At 38.7% G+C, this 19537-nt stretch overlaps 1 protein-coding gene across 5 annotated transcripts in view; it reads right to left on the bottom strand.

Annotated features, from left to right (window-relative positions):
* Positions 1-19537, bottom strand: part of LOC128261229 (uncharacterized) — a 69077-nt gene that overhangs the window by 22199 nt on the left and 27341 nt on the right. For all 5 annotated transcript variants that reach the window (XM_052994809.1, XM_052994808.1, XM_052994810.1 and 2 more), the window contains exon 2: positions 17328-17374. The gene's annotated coding sequence lies outside the window, so the exon portion shown is untranslated. The remainder of the gene's footprint in view (positions 1-17327; positions 17375-19537) is intronic.

Below are 19537 nucleotides of genomic sequence, written 5' to 3'. Positions count from 1 at the left end.
ATCGATTGAAAGGATGGAAAAGGATGCTGTTCGGGCGGGGCAATTCGAAGACGGTGCTTCTCCTTCGAGTTTCCCCCTTTCTGGCCGGAAAAACACAACGCTTTCAGTTGGCATAAGGCTTTTATTTCCCAGTTCTAGATGGGTCCTAAATGCAGACAGAGAAATGATTATCATGCCTCTGCTTTAGGTTAAATATTTATGTAAGCGCGTATTTTATGAGAAATATTTTGCAATTGCTCCCCAGGCCCGTTCTCGAGTATTTTGCTTTTACTATTATTGAAATGGGCCCGAGCTATGCAAAAACGAATTTATGCCAAGTATTTATATCTCTTGCAGCTGCCCTTTGGCAATGAAGTTGGGGTTTCCCCAAAGCCTGAAAATTGTATTTTAAATAGTTTCCATTGCATTATTGCGATGGATTTTCACTTATGTTGAACTACGAAAGCCAGTTTACGAAATTTGTAATTGAAATAATGGAATACGATTGGAATTTTCCGCAATTTGAAGTTGTAAGAATATTTTTCAAATTAATTATTTTATTTTCATTTTGTAATAATTTTCTTTTAACAAAAAACAGTAAACAGCAATTTGGAATTGCCGACAACAGCGAGAACGTTTTTAATATAATTAAATATGACATTTAATAAAAACTATTGCACAATGGCATAACTTCCCTCGAGTTCTCCCTCCAATCTCCACAAAATTCCGATGCAAACAACATTCCACATCCAAATTCAAATCTATTTATATCAATTTACTCACTTCAGTGCCGACCTGACAGACAATTTCCAGCAGAGACCCCAGACTCAGATCTTGTGGTTGAGCAATTTTTCAACAGATAAAATCAAGACCAAACAAATCAAATCAAATGCAGACAACAGTACAAAAATGATACACACAGAACACCCGGGCACACCCACACGTGGCAATGGCGAGTACGGTAGTAGGAACAGTAGGAACTGTGGGAAACAACAATAACAGCCAGCAACAAAAGTAAATTAATAGAAAACAATAACAATTCCCTTTATTATTATTACTGCAGTGAGTCGAGGGCAGACATCGAAGTGAAGTTCCCTGGTAGAGATTCGAATTTGTTTCGCCTGCCGTTTGTTGTTTGTTGTTTGCCGTTAGCTGTTAGCTGTTTGTTGTTCGTTGTTTGTTGTTCGGTAAATGCCCAAGTTTCAGTGCTCTGAAGTGTCTGTGTCTGTGTTTGTGTTTGTGCATGTGATTTACACAACAGCATGTAAGTAAAATACAAATCATGTTCAACGCTCGGCCTTGCCCCAAAAAATGAGCCACACTCTTTGACTCTGGCCCACGGGGCGGATGCGTGACGTGGGAATATTCGAGGTTTGTCCTGGCAAATGGTTCAGTTCCTCCTCGCCCGTCGGGTATTTTTCTTTTTTACAAACTCAACAATGGAGACCAAGAAATCAGGCTGAGTGAAAGTAACCGTGGAATTGCAATGCAAATTTTGAAATGCTCTTACTAAATTTTTAGTTGTGTTACATTTTTGATAAAAAAAAATACAACGGATTAAAGCTTAGCTCCCAAAATAATAATGTTATTCATGTTATTATGTTATGTTATTATCATATGATATTAATATGATTATCTGATATATTCTAGTTTAACGAGTAAAAGATCATAGTAATAATGTGTAACTATTGTAAAGAAAATATTTTTAAAATGTCCTTAAAATTGTGACGGCCACAGATGTTTTTACAGATTTGGCTATATAGTCTGTCGGTTGAAAACTTAATTAATCAAAGCGAAATTGTTCTTAATTTAGTGTCTTTGCATAAAGAAACTAATAGCTATTCTCCAACTCTGAAAAACTGGCACGCATTTAACAGTTTAATGATGATTAAAGAAAAAATATATATACTTTTGATACGTATTTCACCTTCCGGTGATATGGCAAAGTTTTTAGAAAAAACTTATCACACTTTCTGCGAGAGTAGAAACTGGAGAAAGAAAATATCACAACAAGCAAAGTGGGATAAAAGTCTCTCAAGAAAAACTTTTGCCAGGTGTTTGTTAGTGAGTATCTGTGTGCGCCTAAGAGCGTGCATGTGTTTTTGTGGCATTACGTGCATTGCATGTCGAATGTTTGTAACAAAGTCTAAAAAACATCAAGCACAAACACGGAGCAGCGGCAACTTTATCTAAAGTACAACATTCCCCAACCTCTGCTTAGACATTTCATGTTTTTTTGCTGCCTGATTGGTGGTGGGCTCCCTTCGTCGGTTGTTTTTGGCCAGATTTCACCTGCTTTAAGCCGAAAACGAAACTCTTGTTGCTGCCACACATGCTATTTTTTTTTTTTTTTTGTTTGAGGCGACTTTTATTTATTTATTTCTGGTTGGGCTTGTGTCGTGTTTTGGCCACCTTGCAAATGGCTCGCCAATGATTTTTAATGCGATTTCCGAAGCAAAAGAAAACATCGCAACCTACACGAGCCCATTTGAGCGGCTTTGGCAACCTTTTTTAAGTGGCTGGCCAATGAAAGGGGGAAGGGGTTTCGGTTTCGGTTTCCGTTTCCTGTTCCTGTTCCCGTACCGTTTCCGAGATAATGTTCGCCCCTGTTCGTGTGGCTGCGTGCAAGTGACTTTATTTAATGCCATTAACGCAAATTGAAAGTTTTACGCTTTTCCAGCGGCCGTTGCATGCGCAATTGAGTTTTTCGGGTCTGTGCGTCGTAATGCCCTCTTTATGACATTTCATCGCATGGAAATGGCTCTGCACACTCGGAATTATGGGGCACGACCTTAGAAAATCCTTTTGCCCATTGAATGCGTGGTATAATTCACTTCGCCTCTCATTATCCACACACACAGACTCACACACTCACACACTCACACTCGTTAGCCAAATCCAAATCCCCTTACGAGCCATGCGTAGCACGAAAATGGAAAAAGTAGCCAGAGTCATTCATGGTCTCTATAGCCACTCTATGGCTAAAAACCAAGGACGAGCTCTGGCTTTATTGCCAACACTTTGTCGCGACTGTGGAGAACCCATTACAACTACTTAAAGCATGTAAATAAAGCAGAAATAATCCAAGGCGAGTGACGAGCAGGTAACCAGCACAAGAACAAGCTGACTGGGTGATGTTTTTACCATTCTGCCACCCTGCCACCCACTCACGCCCCACTTGCACCGCCCCACGAAGCATTAACATAATCGTTATGGTTATGCGCGACGTGTGCATAATGGCAGCGTGGGAGGAAGACAAGCTAGGACATAGAGATAGAGATACTGTTGAAGAGAGAGATAGACATAAACAACGCAGAGACACGAGGATAAACAATGTTAAGTGCGCTGACATTGTGATATATAGCTGCATCGCTGCTCTTAAGTGGGTAAAAGGTATGACTACGACTGCACCTTGCAGCAAGCTCTCTTTGATAATATCCTTATCTAATTTAAGCTTTTTAACATTGTTAAAAAGGGCTGTCTTTTAGGTGTTTTTAAAGCTAATCACAAGCTTAAGCTTTCTTTATTGGAAAAACTGATAACTGCAGTTTTGACTTCGGAGTCTGAATGTACTCATTCAAAATAGGTAAAATCCTTTGGTTTATCGGGCTAAGCTCGCGTTTGGATATTACAGTACCTTGCAACGATGCTAAAAAAAAACAACAAGTATGAAAACGTATTTTAAAAATTGTAAGAAACATCATTCGATGTTTCGATATAAGCGCGACCAGCTAAAAAATATAAATACAAAAGATATAACACCTATTTGATTGATATGATATTTAACTTTATCACTGTGGATGGCAGTCTTCGGTATGACAAGTTGCACTGAGTATGTGCAGAAGGAGACTACTATGTATATAGATATAAGTGTGAGCCCAAGAATAAAAAAAAAATAAAGGTATTTCATTTTCGGACTGATTAAAAGTGGTATGTGAATTGCGTGGCTATTTTTTGTTTTCTTTGTTTTGTCCATCATTGTTTTCTTTTCCTTTTTAGCTAGTTATCTGAGGAGACGTGTTTGGCTTTAAAGTTCACTGTGAGCGTTTTGGGGCCTCGGTGCCAGGTGTGCATATCAAGTAGCCGCCTCGTCTGCCGTAAGACAAAGCCATGTGGCATACTTTTCGGGCACAAGCCATTAGCAAACAAGCAAAACACGAAACACAAGAAGAGCGAAAACACGCACCAACACACGTATGAATATAATAAATTCCCCGCACACAAACACGTGAAATTGAGAGCAGATGAAGAGTCAAGCTAAAAAACGGGAAATAGGATAGAATGGGAAAAAAGACTTGTTGGCAAACGTGCTCTAAAAAATATTTGAAATTCCACTCGCATGACTTATGAAATACAAATTAAAATTCCAGTTCCAAACCATGATAATAAAACATTAAGTCAAAGCCTGGTTTTACTTCTTCTGCTGATCGAAAGGTGACATGGACGCAAAATAGAAGAAACTGTGGAACAGAAATTCAGTCTTTGAATTACATAAAATAATCTAAAATCATAATTAAAACAAAACATTTCGACTTTTATATAAATAAAAAATGAACACAGTTCAATTGCGAATCAACTATTAAAATTGGAATTTTAGCTGTCAACCAAAAATATCTCTTCACAGATAGGGCTTATTTGTTTACCCACAGTAGAGGCCAAGAAAACTAAAAATAGAATTCAACAATATTTCGCACAAGTTTCAAAAGTTTAGCGATTAAAAGCATTCACATAAGCTTAAGAGCATTTGCACTGTCAGCATCAAAATGCAAACATAAATGTCATCGATCCCGAAAAAAAAGTTAAAATTAAAGTATCTTGCAGGCCAGCTTACTACCCTTCTAAAAATGTGTCTTGTATGCTTTTTAATAAACAACGTACTAGTCGAACGCCAAAATCAACGTAAGCCCACTGTGCCACTGCCTCGACCATAAGTAAAATCCACACAGACCTACTTGGCATACATAAGCACTTCTGAGTGCCTCAGACATTCCTCTCAGTTTCCACACACTCACATCTGCTAGGGATTATTAAAAATTTTGGCCGAAAGGCATCTATCAGTTATGGAGCTCCACCGCTTCGACAGTGCGCGACTCATTTCAATGAGTTTGTCTAAGGAAAATGAAAATGAATACCGTACACTGAGATATTTCTTACAAATATACCAATCTATGGTAAAAGACGAGTATTTTAGATTTTAAAAAAATTCAACTCAAAAAGATCTTTAGTTTTGTGCGGTAAAAAGATGTTAAGAAAAATGATGGAATATTTTTAATATATTATTCCAAATCTAAGATATAATATATTTTGCCTTTATGTATCTGTGACAATTTTGGTAAACAATTTTTCTCTGAGGGCAGTACTTACTTTTTCGCCGAGTGGCCGCCACATCGTGTAATTGGCATTCCGCACACTGACCGAAATGAAAATGCTACGTGCTTTCATTTCACGTTACGACAGTCGGATAAGTCGGCACAACGCTCCATTGACCGCCGATGGAAAGCGGAAAAGGCGGAAAAGGCGGAAAAGGCGGAAAAGCGAAAGAGCGGGAAAAGGGCAGGGAAAAGCGGTGCTTATTGGCCGTGGTTTTGGGGCCGCCTTCGCTCGTTTTAATTTTTTACGTTGCGGGCATACAGAGAGAATGCCGGAGTTTCGGCGATTCTTACAGTCAATCACATTACCGAGGCACGGGGGACATCGGCCATCGACAAGGGCACTCGAGACCCTTCGAGATGATAGCATAATGGCAAACATTTGTCTGGCCTGCATGCCTCACGAAATTCGATCGACATGCCGAGCACCTTGTAGCCCCACCAACTCGTTCGCTTCCGTCGTTTTATGTGCATATTCAATATTTGCAAAAAAAAATTCATTTAATTTTGGTTTTCCTCGGCGTGCCTGGCGTTGACAGTCGGCAAATTTCGTTGTCAGCCTCATGCGTCTTTCGATTGTTCGATCGAGGGGTTCTGCATTTTTATGGGTTATTTTCCGATGGGTTTCCCACTGTTTGTTTTAGTTTTTTCCCCCACCACTCTTGCTTGGCAATCCTTTTCGGGGTCTGCTTTAAATATTTCCTTGATATATATCCTCCGCGAGATGGATTCCTTTCGTGATTTATTTCTGGCGTAATCCCTGCTCTGTGCTGTTTGGCCTCGCCAACCAACCAACCACAACCTTTCATCCACCCAATTTATAAGCACCCAAAATACTTGTAAATTTCAGCCCGATTCTCGGCATAAATATATACGCTGCCACTCAGTTCTTAGCCATCAAATTTATGGGCACTCGTCACACTAACTCATAAAAACGCGCTCCCCCCAGGGGCGGGGAATTTTAAAATGCCAAAGGGGCGGCGGCGGTTGGGGGGTACAAGGCTGCGAACACGAGACAACACTTTGCATGTGAAAGGGCTTTGGGCGGGATCTGCAAAGTGGGCGGCGGAAGGTCCGCCGATGAGATTTATGTACTCTAAAGCTTAGACCGAGCTCCGGCCTGTATTTTGTGGTAAACACCGCGTCCTGCCGCCAAATCCTGCCCACGCACTCGAGGGCTAAAAAGGGGGGAAAAGGGGGGTGAAGTCGGTAGAGGACTTGTCGCTATTTATTCTACTAAAAACGCAATAATATATCATCTACAGTTTATCATTGCTATGACGCCAGACTGAAATTATTATCCAGCGAATTTATTGCCTTACAATAAACGCAAAGTGCACGAGTGTATGTGTGTGTGTGGAGAGGCTTTCCCCGCGTGTATCTCTGTGTGTGTGTGTGTGGCTTGGCATTTCTCCAGCAACAAGAAATTGTGGAAAAACAACATTTAGAAAGTATACAGTTTTGACGAGGCTTCAAAAGCAAGGAATAGGAAACTAGGAAGTGGATAGCGTATCAAGTTATTCTACAAAGAAATTTAAAATAATAATAATACAGTTTCGAATGAAATATGTTATTTTAAAAAGTTATAAAAAAAGTTAAAGTAAAATGAAGTCAATATTAATGTTCTTAAGTGCTACAATCCTTGTTAAAAAACAAGTGAAATACAACTTTTTAAGCTATTAGCTTATAAACAGAGCTAAAAAGCTAAGAACTGATAAAAAATCGTTTAAATATCAAATTTTCTTCAAAATAAACTCCAGAAAACTATAACCTAGATTCAGAAGCCATGACAAGCATTTGTTGTAGAATCGCAGCATTTCTTGTTTGCTATTTCCTTGCTCACTTTTTCCAACTGGGTGCACATGTCCCGATGGATACATATAGATATTTCTGCCCAAGCTTATATATTCATGGCAATCTAGAGAGCTGTCACACAGAAACTCCATCGCGCATATTTTTTACTATTAGCCGAAAGCAGGAGAAAAAATTTGTCAGTCAGGCCAAAGCCAAAATCAAATTGCCCGCCCTGTCAACTTTTTTGCGTAACCATTTTCTTTTTCAGCTCGTACATATTTTTGTATTTATTTCATTTTTGCGCAGCGAGACAAATAGCAGAAGTTTGCTAAATTGTCGGCTCTTGTTGGCCCCATTCCTCAGCTTGTAGCCATTTTCCCCACTCTTACCCTTTTTGCCTACATTTTTACGACAAGCAACCCGCACATCGTGTTCACTTTCGTCAGATACTCGCTCTAAACTACATAGTTCTGTTTTGGCAACTGTTTGCCCAAATTGCCACACATTTTGTGCATAAATGACAAATGCCTTTGATGGCATAAAATATGACTTCGGAAATTGTTTTGTAGCAAATAAAATGGGCGTTGCCATCGCTGTGAAAAGGGTTTGTTTGTGATTCCGAGGATATTCCATGAATCAAAGGCCTCGAATCGGGGGATTAAGTGTGAATAGTTTTGACTGCGATTGGCTAATGGCAAGTAATATTTCAGGGTATACAGTCTATTGCTGGGGATTATGGATTTTTAAAAAGGCTTAGGTCCTCGATTTATTTTCAAAATGTCTCTCATTCTATTCATAAAGAATATACATACGATTCTCTGCTACTTTTTGTTATGAATTAATTGCCATTTTTGGCAAAAAGTTTTCAAAAACTTTGCAAATGTTGCCTTCTTGTTTCAAACTTTCATTTACATGCTGTGCAACCAAATTTAGGCGCCATATTGGCGTCCCCACTTAAAGTTTACCACGAGGCCAATTACTTTGTGAGCATTTAAACAAGAACTCTGAAATTTAAATGAAACTTAGGCAGAAATGGTTGATGAAAGAAAAATGCCAAAAATGAAGTCAGCTCTTAAAAACCCATTCGATATTTTTTGAAATTGAACAAGTATCAAGTATCTCTTGGATAGTATTTGCTTCTTTCGAGTCAATAATTTGTTTTCCCCGCTTTTCCCAGCCACATCAATGTCAGTCCTCACTTGACAATTTCGTATTGATTTCTTGATTTCCACGCCCTAATTCATACATGCCTCATATGCGGCTCCAATTAGCTGACAATTGACTTGTCAGAACATCAATTATAAGTGACACTCGTCGAATGTTTCACGCTGTCTTGGCAGCTCCTCACCTCCTCCTACGGCCTTTCCCGGAAAAACCCATTTGCATTTACAAGCCGGCAATAAGTCGAAATGTGAGTTTCTTGTTCGCGGCTCTCCCTTTTGCATATCGAATGCGCGCATTTGCGCATTAACATGGAAAATAAATGGGCGCGTTAAATATTAATTGGCATAATGCTAATCACTCGATGGCTGGATGAAATTCATTAGCGCCGCGCACATCGCACCGATCACATCTGTCAGCACTCAGCAAACCTCAAATGCCCAAAGAGCCCAAAAGGCCCGCCATCAAAGTCGAAAAGCCGGCCCGTTTCGAGGGGTTTTCGGGGCTTGCAGAAAAAACTAAAAACCCCTTACCACAATCTGACGCGTGTTCCCGAGCCCCTTAGCCGTGGAACTGCCTGAAAACCCACCTAAAACCCCTGCAATCCGCCATTTCCTGCTGCCAGCTGATGCTGCCCGTGCTGGTGGCAAGCAAACATTACACAATTTTGATTGTATTTCCGTTTCGTATGCGCAGAAAGGCAGCAAACAGGCAGCAAACAGGCAGCGGCAACGGGAGCAACATAAAAGCGGTGACAGCAACAGGAAGTTTCGCTTATTTCCGTTTGTTTACCTTTACCTTTGCGCTGTGCCTTGATTAAATGTCATGTTACCCCGGGTCGGAATTTTGGGTGCTTTTGGCTCCCTGGCTTCTGCGGTACTCGACACACAGCTGGCAGTCTGGTGTTTGAGAACATTTTCCAAACATTTTCCAAACATTTTCAGCGGGCTGGGTAGCATTTTTTGTGTGCATACGTCAGCATATAACTTATTAACAAGGCAAGTATTCTAATGATGCCCGGGCACTAAATGTCTTTCGCGGTAATAAGACAGCATCCCACATTATTTGTTGGGTTCTGGTTATTTTTTTTGGTTCTGGTCCTTGATCGAGGGAGTGGGAGTGGGTAAAGCATCTGGCGGATTAGTCGGATTAGAGTTGCCTAAGTGGGACTCATAATAATACAAGGGAAACTTAAACTGCCATAAATATTTGGTTGATTTCTGTTCCCCATTTCCACAACGTTCTAATACCTTAATCCGTGTAATAACATTTGTGGATTCGCAGAATTATTGGGATTGTGTGCTGTTATTCCATTTAGTGGGAATGCGACTTTGGGGATTGAAAAACTTTTAAGCCTTACATTCAACAGCGGAATACACTTATTTACGTGAAAAATATTTAACATGGTAAAAAAATGTATTTTTAAAAGTAAAATGTGAAAGAATTACGAAGGAATGTAAAGCTGACTTTAAACCACTGATATTTTTAACTACATTTTGTATTAAAAAAAAAAATAACATGTAAAATAAGCACACAGAAACTTTGAAACACATGTTCAGTTTAATACAGGGCTTTGCAAACCATTAATATATAATCCATTGCTGCTCGAAAAAAATCAATTTTACTTTTTTAAATTGCCTATTAACTGAAAATTTAATTTTTAATTTAAGCTTACAGATTTATAATTATGCTTGTGAGTTAGAGGGTATATAATGTTGATGGTTATTTTTGGGATGTTGTTTTAAATATTAACATCATAGTTTCTGATTAAATTTATGGTACATCTTTTATTATTTCTAATAAGGATTGTCCTTTGAGCAGTTCAATAAACTATGGAATTCAAAAAATCACATTATTACTTATTTATATAAGTTTAATACGACCTTTTTGACTATTGAGGAATATGTAAGTCTTTAACAGAGTTAATAGTTGCCAACTTCCTTGTTGTTTCCTACATATTTTATGGCAAATTCTCGAATGCTCGACTGCTAGTGACATTTTCGAGCCGACAAATGCTTAAAACGAAGACCAGACATTAAATTACAGGGCAGAAATTCCGACTGGCCGCGGACTGCAGCTAATTAATTGGCCGCAATTTGCGCAGACTTGCGCGGAAAAAGTTGCCTGGGAAAATGGAAATTGTCTCTGGCGTTTTGTAGGTCAACAACAATGATGTTGCGGCTCTTGTTGTTGCCGGCTGTCTGCTGGTTGTTGTTGCCGGCACATGCTTTGGCATAATTTATGTAGCCCGAAAAATGTTTGTGCACTCCGCCCTTATTTATTTATTTTCTTATGTTTCTGCGTGTGTTCGCCGTTGCTGGTTTTATTTAGCTGCCGCGAAAATGTTTTATTTACCGAAAAATGTATTTGCATGTCTGCCCGGGACATTTGCATAATTGCTAAACAAACCTAATAGATTTCTGTTTATTGAAAGTGTATAACATGAAGAGGGATGTTTTTGTACATTAGGCAAATTTAAAAGAAAAAACAATATGATAAAACTTTATTTTAAGCCAGTAGTAAATAAAAATCGATGCTGTATTGTAAAAGAACAAGGCATTCACACTCTTTAACCTATATTATTGACCACTTAAAGGGATGTAGCTAACTATTCCATTTGGGAAATATTAAAAGTCTACATAATCGCTCCCATTTCCTCATCCGCTCCGCCGTTGCAGCATTAAATTCCTGATAGAATCTATTAAATATTTAACTTATCGCCGCTCTAAATCAATAGCCAAAAATATATTAGCCCCTGTTTTATACACGCTCTCAGACAATACATAGACAGGCACTCGCACACTTGTGCACATAAAAACTCATTCAAGCGTTTCATAATGATATGAGAAAAACGAAAAAAGACATGCGAAAAATAGCGAACCCAACACATTGCCTCAACTCATTTTCGCATAAAACGACGCCAATGTGTCGGGGCTGGCAAAAGGCCAAAAATGAACTCACACATTTACAGCCACACTAACACTGGGCTAACACACACAGACACACGCTATATAGAGCCATTGGTACATGGCAAACAATAAATGTACGCTGCCAGGACTAGAGACCAACTAAATTATCAGTAATATTGGAGCTCGAGGATAACGCTCTGCATGTGTGTATTTGCAAGGGGGCGTGGCTGGAGGAAGGACGTTCGGTAGGCGTGGCAAATAAACACATCAGGCAAAATGCTTTTTACTTAAATTAACAGCACCGAGCAGCTTGCTTCGCTTTTTTGACTCCCAACTAACGCAAAGTCGTTAAGTTTTATGTGTAAAGGAGAAGCACTTGAAAAAATTATACTTTTGCCATGATCTTCTTAAAAAGAGTTATAAGGTTACTACTTGTGAAATACTTTATTCACGTCTATAGGGCTTTAGAAGAAAGATTTTTCGTTCGTTTATAGGTTTTTTTACTACGAACTGTAGCTACTTAAGTTCTCATGTCTTGCAATCGCTTCATTAAGTCTTTATGGATTTTAGGAATCAAGGCATTGCAAGCGTGTATTTTTACAAAATTTAAGTGCAATCGTATATATGTTTCAATAAAAACATAAATGAAACTACCACAAAAATGGATACCCATAACCAATTTACGTCAATAAGCTAAGGAAAAGTACTCAAAAATCCGATAGCTGAGAAACATAAGCCCCGTTTCTAGCACTTGAAAACAAAGACTTTGGTTCACGTCTGATTTGCCAACCAGGGCTCATCAATAATTGAGTTTGCGCAATTTTTCTGATGGCATATACGATTCCAAGTTCGCTCATAGAATTACGTAATGGTATCGTAATACCCAACTCGCTAGGGTGCAGGAACAAGCTGCTCATCAGCCTCCGCCTCCTCAGCCCAATCCCCTCATTTCCAGAGCTTTGGCAGCTCTTTCCTGATATGGCATACTTAAGCAATCGAGGCAAATGTTTTATCGTCACTTTGCCACTCACACTCACACAGAATACATATATATATATATATATATATATACAAAAGTATATGCCTGTGTCTGTGCGGAATACAAAATGGCGCCAGTTTCCTTATGCCTTTGGGCTCTCTGCATCGTTCGGTTCGCCTCAATCTCAATCGCCAGAAAAGTCTATCAACGCATGGGAAAAGCGACGAAGGGTGGCAAAGACTATGGACTGAAAGACGAGCAGACAAGCTGAAACAGAACTTAAATGCCGAGTTTCGGAAGAAAATGTTTAATAACATCGCCACCCCCCCATTTACCGCCAAACCGCTGGCATCGCGTATACGACAAGTTGTACCATTGTAAACTTAATAAAGCCAGGGGTTAAGTAGTTAGGGTGAAAATCAAGAAGCCAGCAATTATTTGGTTACGCAATTACCACAGCCAGGCAACCGGCAGGTTCAATAGGCTTAAATAATTTGCCCAGATCCCCTTTTGGCGCAAAAACAAACAAATAAATTCAATGCAAAAGAGGCACAAAAACTTTCCGGTCCCGCAAAACACAAACACAAATAGTGAAAGTTTACAGGAATGATACGGGGGCTGGGCAGGCAAGTGGGCGTGGCATAGGAGCTGGGGGAAGCCAGCAAGCGACAAAAGCCGTCTTCTGAATTGCCACACAATTTATTATTATTGTTCCATACAAACAGTAAATGCGCGAAAATAAAGCTGGCTCAAAGGAAGCAAAAGGAACTAAGCATCAGCGAATTTTCTGCAACAACAAACCACTTCTATTTTTGTTCTTTTAATGAAAGTCAAAAAATTAGTTCGTCTGTGCCACTTCAAAAGGCTACAAAATCCAATTGCCAAACCGCCGCAAAAATGTTGTTAAAGTGGAGTTTTTGTGTATTTTCCATTTGGGCGTGGCACCGCCCTAGTTTCAGTGCACTTTCATTTACAAAAGTGCAGCGAACTTTTGAATTTTTGTTGATTTCATTGCGGTTTGCTATGAATTCGAAAATGAAAGGAAAAGTAATACGGTTTCAGCTTTGTAAATCAACGAAAATTAAATAAATGAAAAAATATATATTTTAAAAATACACAAGCGAATAAAATTTAGAACAATATATAAAAATATAATAAAATTTAGTTTACATATTTATTTTACTAATTGATTGTTTTTCAATAAATGCTTTTAATATATTTATTGCTGGCCATTCATCAGAGCGATGATTTACACCGCTCGGAGGAACATTTATTTTGCCTGCAGAACTGCAACTCGTATGAGCTTAAAAAAATGTATATTTATGGTCAGATGTAATCAACGGAACCAATGTGTCCGCGAATTGTCCATCACAACGAGAGTCCACAACAAGTAACAATAAAACCAAATGCATTTCGCATTAAATCAATTCGCGTTGACTTGCTGGCCACAAAAAGTTGCACAAGCGCCCATCAATCAAACATAAGACACACGCAAAACAGGACAAAATGACAAAAGGATAAGCCCCATATAAACTGCACATGGATTTATTCTCGCACATTTAATTAAAATGCGGCCCAGACACAATATTCGTCAAAGTGATTGGCCCGAAAGCGGCTTAGTGAACTTAAGTAAATTAAATGTTATGGTTGTCGGGGATGGGTGGGAAAAGCTAGGGAAACCTCAATGGAAATTGTCTTTAAAACTGTTTTCGGCGACGACAAAGCGAATCGCAATAAATACTCCACCAAGTGGTGGGTGTGTCTGGGCCCAGAGGGTTGGAACAGAGCTCTGGGAAATTTGCATATTTTAAATTACTAGTGGGGCCTCTTGGCAGCGATTGCTTTTGGGGTTGACAATGGCGCAGCCACGACAACTCCAATTTATTTGTAATTTGTTCGAAATTTATATCAAACGCAGGCCTCACACCTACCACATGCCCCAGAGGGTCTCTTTTTCACACACACAACACCCTGCCGCACATAATTGCACTCATAAAATGCCGAATACTCAGCGCTGCACGCTCCGATATTTATGCTTCCAAGTGATACCCATTGCTTAAATGGGTATCTTTGAATTTGAGAACATGCATTATTAATTTTGTAAATAATTTTATTTCAAAAAGTCGTAAAATGTTTGCTTTTTCTATTGAGTACTATGCATATTTGAGGTTTTTATTATTTTATTGGAAAGTTTTAGAGTTTTTAAAGTTTAATTAACTCCAAACATCAATATTTATATTTATTGCTTGCTTCCCAGATATATGAGCTACAAATATTATGTTTGCTAACATATCCATCGTATTATTTATTTGCCCATTCAATTTATTTGCTAGTTGGCATCGTCAGGTCGATCCCCTCATTGCCAGGAAGCTTTATTCCACATGTAGACATATCTTAATGCCTACAGACTTCGGGTAGCTGGGAAGCAAGCAAACAAACAAATTATGTGCTCATTTGAATACACATTCTAATGCGAATCACGTTGACAAAAATTCATTCAAGCGTGCAGGATACGCACACACGAGCACACGCAATCGTCCCAAAATCACCCACACTGGACGGGAGGATACCAGACTCTTGACTTTCGATCTCTGGCCTATCCAATCAGGCCTGCTGCCAGGTCCTGGCGGAGATAGGGATAAGGGGAGTGGCAAATTGTCTCCACCTCGGACGCTGACGAGGACATATTTATAAAGCGCTCATTTTGAGCAAAGCACACAGACGGAGTGGCATCCCAATATCCAGTTAATCTATCGGAACATGGTGCAATGTGTAGAAAATTAAATGTTTTAGCTAGATCCTCTTACACTACGAAAAACTACTACCTTATTATATGAACAATATATGAATTTTTTGTTTTATTTATTTTATATAAACATTCGATTCTGTCTGGTTTTATAATTATAATTTTTCGATCTTTTCATTTCTTGATTATATTTTAAAATAATTCAAAACAAAGGGTGTTGTTAGATTTTTTATATTAAAAAAAAATTTTTTTTTAAATATTAAAGTAATGTAACTCCAGCTAGATATTCTATTGATCAATCCCAATTTTTATATCTTACTCGAACAAAAGTTAAAAATACTACGATATAGACATCAACTATATATATTTCTGAAAGGCTTTTCCATATGTCATGTCATGTTACTTTACTAATTTATTCCAATTTGATGTTTCTCTCAGTGTCTGTGTATGCCGATGTCCTTGTTGTGGCTGTGTGTGCCATGTAAATGCAAACTAAATATGTACAAACGCCACAGCCAGGCATTAAGTCGATTGCTTGAAGGACTTTATCGCGCTTAGAGGAAAAGCTCCAGTAAAACAGAGAAGAAAGGGGGCGCAGACTGATGGAGAAAGGTGCGGGTGGGAGTGGCAGAGAGATTCCTGGCGGCTTTGTCATTCACACCCAGTTGGATGTCTGCTTCCATCGCTCCATTTCGCATTGTCACTGCTTACAGCTCCTCGCCACTCTGTTTTCCTTCCCCCCTCAAGTGTAAATGAGTGGCTCCACCCTTCGCACCACCACCACCACCACCACCAACGCCACAACCAAACCACCCAACCACCCGCCCACCTGGCTATGCATGTGCTGCAAAGGCTTTTTAATAAGCAATTTATTTTTAGCCTAACAACGCTCGTGTAATGAAAAACGCAGAGCCTTAGTTCCAGCGGCTTACAATTCACTTGCAATGATTTTACCACCCACTTTTCCACCCCCTCGCTGAGCGTGTTTGCCAACGATAATTAATTTTTTGGCCTACCCCAAGCAAGAAGCTAAGACCATGAGTTCGTACCGCATTAAAAAGAAATTAAAATGTTGCCATTCTCCTTCGCATTTTCCACCTCGCCAACCTCAAGTACATATAATGAGATAACTTGGAGACAACTGGCGAGAATTGAGTGTATAAGGAATAATACTGAACAGCGAGGAGTACTGGTTGAACATTCATACACTTATTTAAAGCAGGGCTTATATAACATACAATGGATGTTCAAAACACAGGTATTTATTTATGTGCATTCTTATTGTATTAAAAGGGTACTAAAGCTCCACAGAGCGGTAAAATCATATTTAAAAAGTCTTAACGAAGGACTTACAGCAGTCTTGATCCGGATAAAAGAAAAAAATAATTGACTTCAATCAAAGATAATGATATTATAAATTATTAATAAAATTTGAATGTGTTTTCCTTAAACTGACTATATATATATATATATATTTATATAAATTAAATGTCAAAAGGCAAGTTCATATAAAATTTTTCCGATCTTGTGAAAGTTTTTTATTTTTGATAGTTAGTGCTAACTTTAATCCAAATTTTGGACAGCACTCTAATTAAAGTATTAATTCTTAACATTTATTCAAAATTTCTTGTCCAAAAAACACAAAATCAGAGAAGAATTAGGTGTCAGATAAATCAGACCATGTCAAGGATGTTGATAAAAACTGCGCTTCGTTTTCGTAGAGCCACAAATAGCTGCAATCAACATGGCAAAATGGCAACATTTCAAGCCTACTCATAAATCAATTTCGTTTTTATTGCGAATGCCGTTTGTCTGTGCTACTTTTACATGGCCATTGCCAGCAATTTTTGTGGCCATTTTTATGTCGCTCAGTTAATAAAGGCCCACACCCACCCAATGGAGAAAAAAAAGTGGCAAGTTCAACAAACAGGCAAAAACTCTCGGTTTTACTTTTGGCCCGCAAGCGTATAAATATTGTTTTTAAACCCCAATGAAATATTGCACGCGTTTTTGACGAATCGCCCATATGTACAAATAACATTTATAAATAAATAAATATAATCATAAATAAATGAAGCCCAAGCACATGACAGCTTGATGGCAAAAAAGCACTAAGGAAAATAAATATTGCACCAAATTGAAAGCTTATTTCAAGCCGTGGCGTCGCTTTTTATTTGCATATTTAATTTGATTTGCAAAAAAACTGGAAGATATACAAAAAATTAAATAAAAGGTAAGTTACATTTACCTATACCTTTAACTGAATTAATTTTGCGCTCTATATGGTAAAATGGAAAAATTATTTCTAAGCTCGCTTACATTTTTTTAATTGTTTTTCGGTTTTCCCAGAACAATATTTTAAAGCTGTCTGATATTTTTTCCAAACCTACCTTATTATCGTTTTAATCACCGGCAGCTTAGTTGTCCAAAAAGTAACCTGAAAGAGAGAAGAAAAAGGCTTTGAAAAACAACGCAAAAGGGTTTCAAATTAGAAATGTATAAAACTTTTCGTTTCATTTTGTTTTGTTCTTCCTTTTTTTTTTTAATATAAAATGGCTTTGGGTGGAAAATTTGGAAAGTGAAGCGGGCAGGGAGAATATGTAAATATGTGTTGGATGCTGGATGCCTTTGGAGCCCTCGCAGCAGCATGCTCGGAATTTAAATTTGTAGCTAAGCCTCGAAAAATGCGCGCCGCTTCATTTTGTGAAAGCAGCCAGCCTGACCCTTTTGTGGTTGTGTGTGTGTGTGTGTGTGTGTGTGTGTGTGTGTGATGTATCTTTGGTGACAAAGGACAATGCCATAAGGCTGCGGGGGCAACAATAAAATTAAATATTCTATTTAATGGCGTCGTAGTATGCCAGACGCGTCGCCCAATTTTTTTTCCTGATGCATTCCTGTAGGAACAGGGGCGTGGCTCGGGACCTTTGACCTCTCTGCAACTTCTTAGACACTGCTTGAACTTCCTGTCATACCCTCGAAGGCAAACCCTTTGTTTACTGTAAACAGCAAGCTCGTACTCGTACTGCAATCCAATAAAAATGTTGTAAACTTTCATTTTAATTCCGTTTCCTTGCAGCTCAAATTGCAACCAGTTTATTCGAATTCTGATTGTCCGTTTATTAGCCCCGGGCCCCTTTTGAGTAACCAAAAATAAGGCCACGTCTCTGTCCTCGCCAGGGGCATGCAAATAAAACAGATTTTATTGGCGGTCCCTTGGTCCGTTTCTTTATTCCAGTTTTTTTTTTGCAACTTTCCCTTTTTCTGGCCTAACGAAAGGCAGGACTTATCTTTCGACGTGGGGTTGTTGTTTTGCAATTTCGAGTTCCATATAAATTAAGTAGATAATATAAATTAGATGGGATCGTGGCTGCTTGTGTGATCAGATACCCGTGCCATGTTCCAAAGTAAAGTTCAGCGAAAATCGATGACACAAGTAATGCCTCAATTAAGCTGCCAGGGTGAATTTGTCGAGCCGGCGACGGAAAACATAATGAAAAGCAAGCACAATATTTGCATCTCCTGGAGGTCGAGGCAATCCGCACTTTTCCCCAATAGATATTTAATACTCGGCAGCATTTTTTGTTTGCCCTCATCCGCAGACCACGAGGGGAAACCACAGCAAACAGAGTCTAAACTTTTTATTCTTCGCTCCTTGCGTCGGAAGATATAATGAGTGGGTGGATTGGTGAATGGGTGGTTGGGTGGCTGGCAGGATGGGGAGTTGAAGGTCGGGGTGCGCCGAGACTCGGCATTTGTTTGAGCAATATTTTCGTGTATATTTTTCAGCTTTTCCGCACGTTGTTGATGGTTGTTTTTAGTACCCCATGAGACGCCGTTTTTGGGTATTTCGATTTGAGTGTCTTTTAAATGGGCAACGCTTTAAAGAAATGTCTTAACTTTTCACAGATTTATCTAATAATAAGTGCATAAGTACCACGTCGAATTTGTCCAAAGTGTTATTCAAAATTTTTAAAAATATTTCAAACCTTTAAATTTTTTTCTTTCTTAAATTAAATATATTTAACCAAGCAAATAACTTTTTTTTCTAAAATAAAATTGGCTAAGGAACATCGGTAATTTTGGAAAATTTTTATTTTAAGATTAGTAAACATACCCCTTTATTAGTATTTAAAAGTAAAGTTAAATACTTGTTTAGGGATGACAGCTTTACTGATATTTTTTAAAATTTCGGTAAGCCAACTAAAAATATTTTATTTATTATTAATATTTAATTTGCAAAACAAGCTAAGTCATTTTGTCAAAACCTGTAGGAACTTTTTTAAAATTTTCCATATATCCCCTCTTATGTTATTTTGAAGTCGACATGACAACCGTTCCCAATGCGAATGAATTAGGTTAAATACATTTCCCTCCGAGGAACCACAATGGGTATTACCAAGTCGATGATTAAGCTCAAGGGGCGAAGTTTTAAAGGCGTCACGGCCTAACAGCGCATTACAACTCACTTCCTGAGTCTGGGGGAGGTTGGCAGTAATGGGTTTCGGTCTGGGTCCGGGGTTGCCTGGTTCCCGGTTCGAGTAGGCCAGGGTTGCCAGGCCCCTTCACACCCTTTACTCACGCCCACTGACAGCGCATAATT

The sequence above is a fragment of the Drosophila gunungcola genome, unplaced genomic scaffold (genome assembly GCF_025200985.1).
Source record: "Drosophila gunungcola strain Sukarami unplaced genomic scaffold, Dgunungcola_SK_2 000001F, whole genome shotgun sequence".
In the NCBI taxonomy this organism is placed as follows: Eukaryota; Metazoa; Arthropoda; class Insecta; order Diptera; family Drosophilidae; genus Drosophila; species Drosophila gunungcola.
This window is presented reverse-complemented; position numbering and strand designations above follow the sequence as displayed.